The sequence below is a fragment of the Ursus maritimus genome, unplaced genomic scaffold, assembly GCF_017311325.1.
Source record: "Ursus maritimus isolate PB19 unplaced genomic scaffold, ASM1731132v1 scaffold_1, whole genome shotgun sequence".
NCBI lineage: Eukaryota > Metazoa > Chordata > Mammalia > Carnivora > Ursidae > Ursus > Ursus maritimus.
In genome coordinates this window covers 75015975-75023135 of record NW_024423343.1, presented here as the reverse complement: position 1 = coordinate 75023135, position 7161 = coordinate 75015975, and positions in this window count along the sequence as shown.

Below are 7161 nucleotides of genomic sequence, written 5' to 3'. Positions count from 1 at the left end.
GATATGCTGCTCTAGGTTGTCACTACCAGTTGATTGACAGACTTGGGTGAATCAACTGAAGCCTCATAAGTTATATCTTCTGTTTTTAGTTAAAGGGAATGGTATATGATGCTAGATAGAATTAAAAATACTGACAATACCAAAATTTACTATAGCTACTACATTTTTAAGTATGGGAATTTAAAAAAAACTCTTTTTACACTCCCAGAGGCTTGAGCATGGTAACAGTGAACACAGAACTGGTTTAAACCTAATTGACCAATGACAATTGGCTTATGTGAGCGACTCACCTCTGAAAGCCAACCAATCAGTAACAGCCTCTCATGCTTTGAAAGTCGCCAATCGGCAGTGGACTCCTCCCAGTGACTGTGCATCTAAAGCTGACCTCAACCAATTCCCTGCTTCTCTATAACCAACATGAGCACGTGTCTTTGTCAACACGAGGTCACCTTTGACACTGTTATTGCACTCTGCAACTAACACAGTCCCCCTGCTCTCCACCCCCTTTTTCTTAAACCCCTAATATCAGCAGTTTGCTTAATTCAGCGGACTGTGTCCTAACCAAGTATTACTCTCCCTTACCAAGGTGAGCAATAAAGTAAAGCTTTGCAGATTTGGTTTTTGTTTCAGAGTTTGAATGGTGGTCTCATACTTTGATAGATGACATGGTGGTGTATGTCAGCACTTTTCTTTTTCCAGTAAAGGTAACACATTTGTAACTCTCAAATGAATTATTTGTTGGGAATAAAGTCCATACCAAAGTGTTGGCCACATGATTGAAAACCACCCCCACCAACAAAAATAGATTTCATTGGGCTATCACATTTATTTATTTATTTATTTATTTATTTATTTATTTATTTATTTTTCACAGAGAGAGAAAGAGACAGCCAGCAAGAGAGGGAACACAGACAGGGGTAGTGGGAGAGGGAAGAAGCAGGCTCCCAGTGGAGGATCCTGAGGTGGGCTCATCGTCCCAGGACTCTGGGATCACAGCCTGAGCCAAACAGACGCTTAACGACTGAGCCACCCCAGACGCCTCTGGGCTATCACATTTAAAAACATTGAGCAAATTCAAATCTTCTTTCCCATTTTGCTGCATGGAATATATTTCAGTGATGTACATCCATTTTATATAACGCATGTATATCAACCTTGGAATAGAACATTGCTAGATCTGACATGCTTTGAAGTGTGAATAATTGAGAGCTTAAGGAGAGGAAAGTACTGATCGATCAGTAGGAGTAGTTAGAGTGATGAGAGGTAGCAAATAAGTCTTTTGAGGTTCCAATGTTTTTCTTCCGTTTTCTTGAGAACGTCCTAATTAGCCTAGAAATAGAAACTTGGAAGGGCATGCTTTTATGTGGGAAATTAATTTGGAGTTAAGCTCTTGCCAGTGTGACAGGGTGGGACTTTTGACGGGTGGTATGGGGCTGCAACAATGTGCTCAACAGCAAGTCAGGACTGTAGGGATTATGCTGCCAGTGGAAAGATCATGATGGACTGGAAGAAGTAAAAGACTCGGTCATTAAAATGTTTTTCTAAGAATGAGGTACAGATGTGATTGGAGGCAGGGTGGAGGAAGACAGATGAGTTGATGATCAGGGAGGAGAGAGAAGAGAGCGTGCTGAGTAGGGTTTCAGAGATATTTTGCTCAAATCAGAAAGATTGTCAAGACTAGCGGTTAGTATGTCCTAGCATTTTGCCAGATGCTACTGGGGCAAAAAATGAGCGAGTGGATAGTTCTCTTCTCATGCGACTGGTAGTTTAGTAGGACTAGAGCTTTACTGATGAGGTGCTGATCGTGTTTGTGGCTGGCTTTTGGGAAGAGAAGGCACTGAAGTCAAGGAGAAACACAGGCTGCGAAGTCCATGTGCCAGATGGTCACCAAGGTGGAGTGCAACAGCTGAGGATAAGGCAACACAGGACTGCAGTGAAAATGCTGTAGCATCCCCAACAAGTACAGGACTTCTGATTCATTCTTTCTTTTAATTTCTTCCTTGAGATTATGTAGTAGGGATAGAGAAGCTAAATTCCTACAGAATCCATGGCAGAGCATAGGGAATTTTAGAGAAGTCAGATACATATTTGTGAGGAGAGATGGACTCCGGCTAATTGCATGTTTACCATTACTTCCCGAGGTACAAATGCTTCATGAATTGCCTGAAAATGTGAATTGCCCACACCCCAAATTTGAAAACCTTCCTTATAAGCAATATATACATTATTATGCGACACTTCTTTTTTTTTTAGATTTATTATTTGAAAATAAATGTGAACAGAGGATAGAAAACGCAGGAGGCACGTGGGCTCAACGGCCCGGGTCACGCCAGGGCACTCAACCCTACACAGGCCCCTGTCATTTCTCTGATTGTTTTTTAGTATCTAACACTGAGCATGAACACTGAAATTTTGACGAATAATGCAGCATTAAGTGATAATTATTTTGGTATTTACATCAAATTTAGGAGAAGGATAATTTTTGAAAAGTATTAGATGCCATATTAAAGATAAATCAATACCATCAAGGCTAGGGCCTAACCACAGACTTTGAACTTGGGGTAAAGTTATAAAATTCATGATTTCTTGCTGTACTTATCTTCTGAAGATACAGAACTGTTGCACTTTGGTGCCCGGCATCACCAGTAATTTATCCACAGTGTCCTCATGTTTATTTGTGTACCGCAAACCTTGTTTGCACCACTTGCTTTTTTTTTTTTTTTTTTTTTTTTTTTTAAGCCTTCTCAATGTGTGATCGTTTATATGGTTATTAGAGAAGCTTGTTAGTGAGGGGAGAGCAGAGATGAAAGCAAGTGCCCTCTGATGGCTATCTGTTCTGAATGGGGTTTGCTGGGAGGTAGCAGTTATCAAAGGAAACATTGGCTGCTGCTGGCAAGTCTAAGAGTCTGAGGGATTTTCAGAGCACATGCTGATGGACATGCGGTGAATAGTTGCCAGCGTTTTTAATCCTGGCATGTCGCAACCCAGTGCCTGGGCATCACAATAGGAGGCGACAGGTGTGTGAAAGCATGAGGCAAGCATGACATAGTTTTGGACAGAGGCCTCAGGTTGCTGGTTGCCTTGGGTATTGCTTGTGTCTGTCTTTAACCTTAACACCTGCTTTTCTTCGCAAGGTAGCCAACCTCCGCGGGGCTCAGGCCTTGATGAAAAAAATGTTAAGAGGCATATTTACATCTTTCCTTTGTACTTAGATAAATCTTGTGCAGTGGCATCTGTTGGCTGCATTTGTGATGGGACAGCGGGAGACAATATACCCACGCAGTTTTCTCATTTATTATATAAGGAAAGAGCAGATCATCCTGGTGTCACATGCTTTGGTATCATGGCATTTCTAGCATCTGCGCTGCATGTGGTGACAGTTAGGCTCATATGGATCGTGGCAGGAGGAGGATGCCCAGGGCAGAGAGAAATTGAGAACAAGATTATAGGCAGAGCCAAACAAGTGGCACATCATTTTGGAAACTGAGAAATATTGAACAGAGCCTTAACTGGCGGCAGATTGGTTGCACATGGTCCTTTCTGCTGCTGGTGTTAATGTAGCAATTAAACAAAAACAAAAAAAAAAAAAAAAGAAGAAGAAGGAGAAACGTATTGAGCCAGTGCCCTGAAGAGAGGTCAAAAATTAGCTGAAAAAGGTGGTATTGCTCATATGTCTGTTTACTTGTATAACATTATTTGGAAGCATATCTTGCTTCTTACAGGAATACCGATTCCATCGTTTAAAGCTTAGATTGCTTATTCAAGCATCAGGACTGCAAAAGCATCTTTTTCCTTTCGTGGTAGGTGGGTATTTAAGAAATGGTAACTATAAAAAAAAAAAAAAGAAAGTGTAACTATACTAGAAGTGGGTTTGAGACCAAATGAAATGATTTGAGTATATACAAATATGTGTTGCCTGTTCTTGAAAAGGACAATTCTGTTTCAAGAGGAACATCACAGAAAGGACGGGGTTTGAAAAAGAGAGTAATTTCCCTTCTACTACATAATGCTGTTCAAATTCTAGCTGGGCCAGAATGGAACAAGTTCCGATTTTCTTCCTATAAAGTTTGTAGACAACTTGAAGATGTTGTTCCTCAACAACTTGGCCTGCTCCTAATTTCCCCCACTGTCTTTCAACCCAGAAACATCAGTAGAAACACAAATGGTTTTATATTTTTCTTAGAATATTCTGTGACAACCAGAACCATTTTTGTTTTTCTCCCCTCTAGCTTCTCTTATTTTGTACTATCATCTAACTAATGCACTATGAAATTTAGCAAAGAAACATCACTAAGATTTTTCCCTTCAAGGTATAGGGTGGGATATGACATATTTACTTTACAACCACAGAGGGGTTGAAGAATTTGGATTTGGGGTCTTTCAGCAAAAATAGAGCTTTCATTAAATACTGATATAACACAATATAGTCTGTGCCTTCTGGAATTTTCTGTGAGTTTCTAGAATTAAGCTTGTGAAACATGAAAGTGTGTATCTGTGTTCTTGTACTATAATGAGGTTTTAAAAAATTCATGATACTTTGTCTTTTATTCAGAGAGAAATTAGAGATGCATGGTACTTTTTTCTGTCTGTAAATGACAAATCAGACAAGTTGTGTAAAAAGTTTCACATGCAAGCAATATTTATTCCTTTTAAAAAATGTTCTGTCCCCTTTCACACAAAATGGTTTGTTACATAGTCCAATAGTCTATAGTTATATATTCTGTAGTCTAATGTACCCATTTTATCGATCAGTAAGTAATACATAAAGAAGTAAGAAGGAAAGGAAGGGGACAGAAACTCACATTTGTTGAGCACTGTGTTAATCAAGACTCATTTAGTTTTAGCCACAGAACTCATATATATATGTACGTACATATTCAACTGCAGGAGGAGAGTGAGAGAATGAGAGAGAAAAGAAGAGCATATTGACTGACTTAAATTCAAGAGGAGAAGCTAGCTTCAAACATGCTCTATATCGAAGTAAACTGATGTTCCAGAATGGCATCATTCTCTCTCTTGACTCTGCTTTCCTCTGGATCTCCCTTAATTCCTAAGTCGGGTCTTCGGTGTAGAGGTGAAAACGCCACTAACATCACTAGACATACATTATTTATATAGCTTTCACCTCTTTCCTTGAAGCTCTAGCCAAAGTCTTGCCAGTGACCTCGATTGGCCTGACTGGGATCTCCTGCCATTTCTCATCCGTTACTGTGGCCAGACCGGAAGTTATGCTCACTCCTGGAGCTATTAGGAGCAAGGACAACAGGCATGCTTCCCTAAAGATTCTAATTCTAGTCAGACAAAAAGCTCATGTCCACTACAAGTTCTTATTATGGACCAGACAGCTTGTAACTACTTTGAAACTATATATGGAGCGTGAAGCGTAACTTTTCCCCCTAGTCTTCGTATAGATTGAATTCTGGAGCTAATGCTTTCAAATTATATTGATTTCCAACAAGTCTTGTCGTCTTGCTTTATTTTGCTATTCATTTAGAAGTCTCTTTTTCCCAAAGGATTTAAATCCCCAACAATTAGATGAGGAAACAGACAAGACACAAGCAAATGTATCCTTTTTCCTGGGCTCTCCAACGATGTTTCATTGTGCTGTTTTAAATAGGCAAATTTACATGGCCATCTATGAAATCAACATTCTTTAGAATGAGGATAGAAATGGCAAAATGTATAACCTACTTATCACTAATTATTGATAGATATTAACTCACAGAATTTAGTTATACAAGTATATTCAAATTTGTGATTTGTTATTCTGCCAGATTCAATCTATGGTTCTTTATGGGAATCACTCTTTTATTTTCTTTTTGTACTTTATAATTTTAAAATGTTTTATGTTTTTATTGAAGTATAGTTGACACAATGTTACATTAGTTTCAGGTGTACAACCTACTAATAATACTACCCTCTCATTCATCATCAAAGCTCTTCTATGTATTTTTAAAGACTTTTTTATTGATCTAAGATAGAGAGAACACAGAAGGGAGAGGAGAGGGAGAAGCAGACTCCCTGCTGAGCAGAGAACCCACATGGGGCTTCATCCCAGAATCCTGAGATCAGGACCTGGCTGAAGGCAGCGCTAACCAACTGAACCACGGGTGCCCCAAAGCTCTTCTATATTTGATAAGTTGAATCATATTTGTCCTTTCCTCTTCTGTGATTTGTGCTTTAATGTTGAATTTAATCCCACAGTTATTGTAACTCAGTGACCTAAATTCATTTTGGGACAGAGTAAGAGTCAAAATACACAAAAGTTTGTGGCATTATTATTTGCTTACGGACTTGTCTCAACCACCAGACTTGAGCTTCTGGAAGGCAGAAACTGGGATTTTCTCATCTGGACCCCTCTTGCTCATTACAACAATGGGTGCATAGTGGGGGAATCAACAAATCCTGGTTGAATCACTGGTATCAAAGCCCTTAGGGAATTTGCTACTGAAAGAAATGGAAAAATCTTTCTGTGAGTCTTGGAATAATCATTCTCCAAATTATCTGTTTCTAAACTTGGGTACTATATTAACTGGGTTCTTTTCAAGTAAGAATTATAGCCACTCTCCTCCACCTGCAACCAGCCAAAAGCCTGGTAGAGCCTCCTTATTGTCTATGTGCAAATTTGGATGGATTTAACAAATGTTCACAAATTATCTGTGCATATGTGAAGATGAGTTAAGAAAACCTAAAACTGATGAACTTCCATTAAATGTGGACAAGATCAGACATTGTAATAAAAAATTGCATGTGCAAGCTGCTTAGGTGGAGTTTTCCCTCTTATTTATGGAAGCCAAGAGAGGAAAAGAATTCGTTCATTCTTTTTGGAAAATGTAGTTTTAGAAAGTGATAAACAGACTGTAAGGCACAAGCTTTTTCAAAACACAGAAATAATTTGGTGAAATTTAAAACAAAGATCTATTCCCTTTGGCAGGGTAGGAAACTGATATGCTCATTCTCTATGAACAAGTTTTGAATGCCTTGTAAGCAGATATCTTACTACTCACTAGGCGTGCTGAATGATGGTAGCTCAACCCTCACTTTCCCAGCTTAGTCTCAGTAATTTCCTATACATAAAGATACATAATTATGCTCAAATAGATCCAACTATCTCTTGAATTAGATAGGATAGTATATAGAAATAAGTCTCCATTTCTTTTT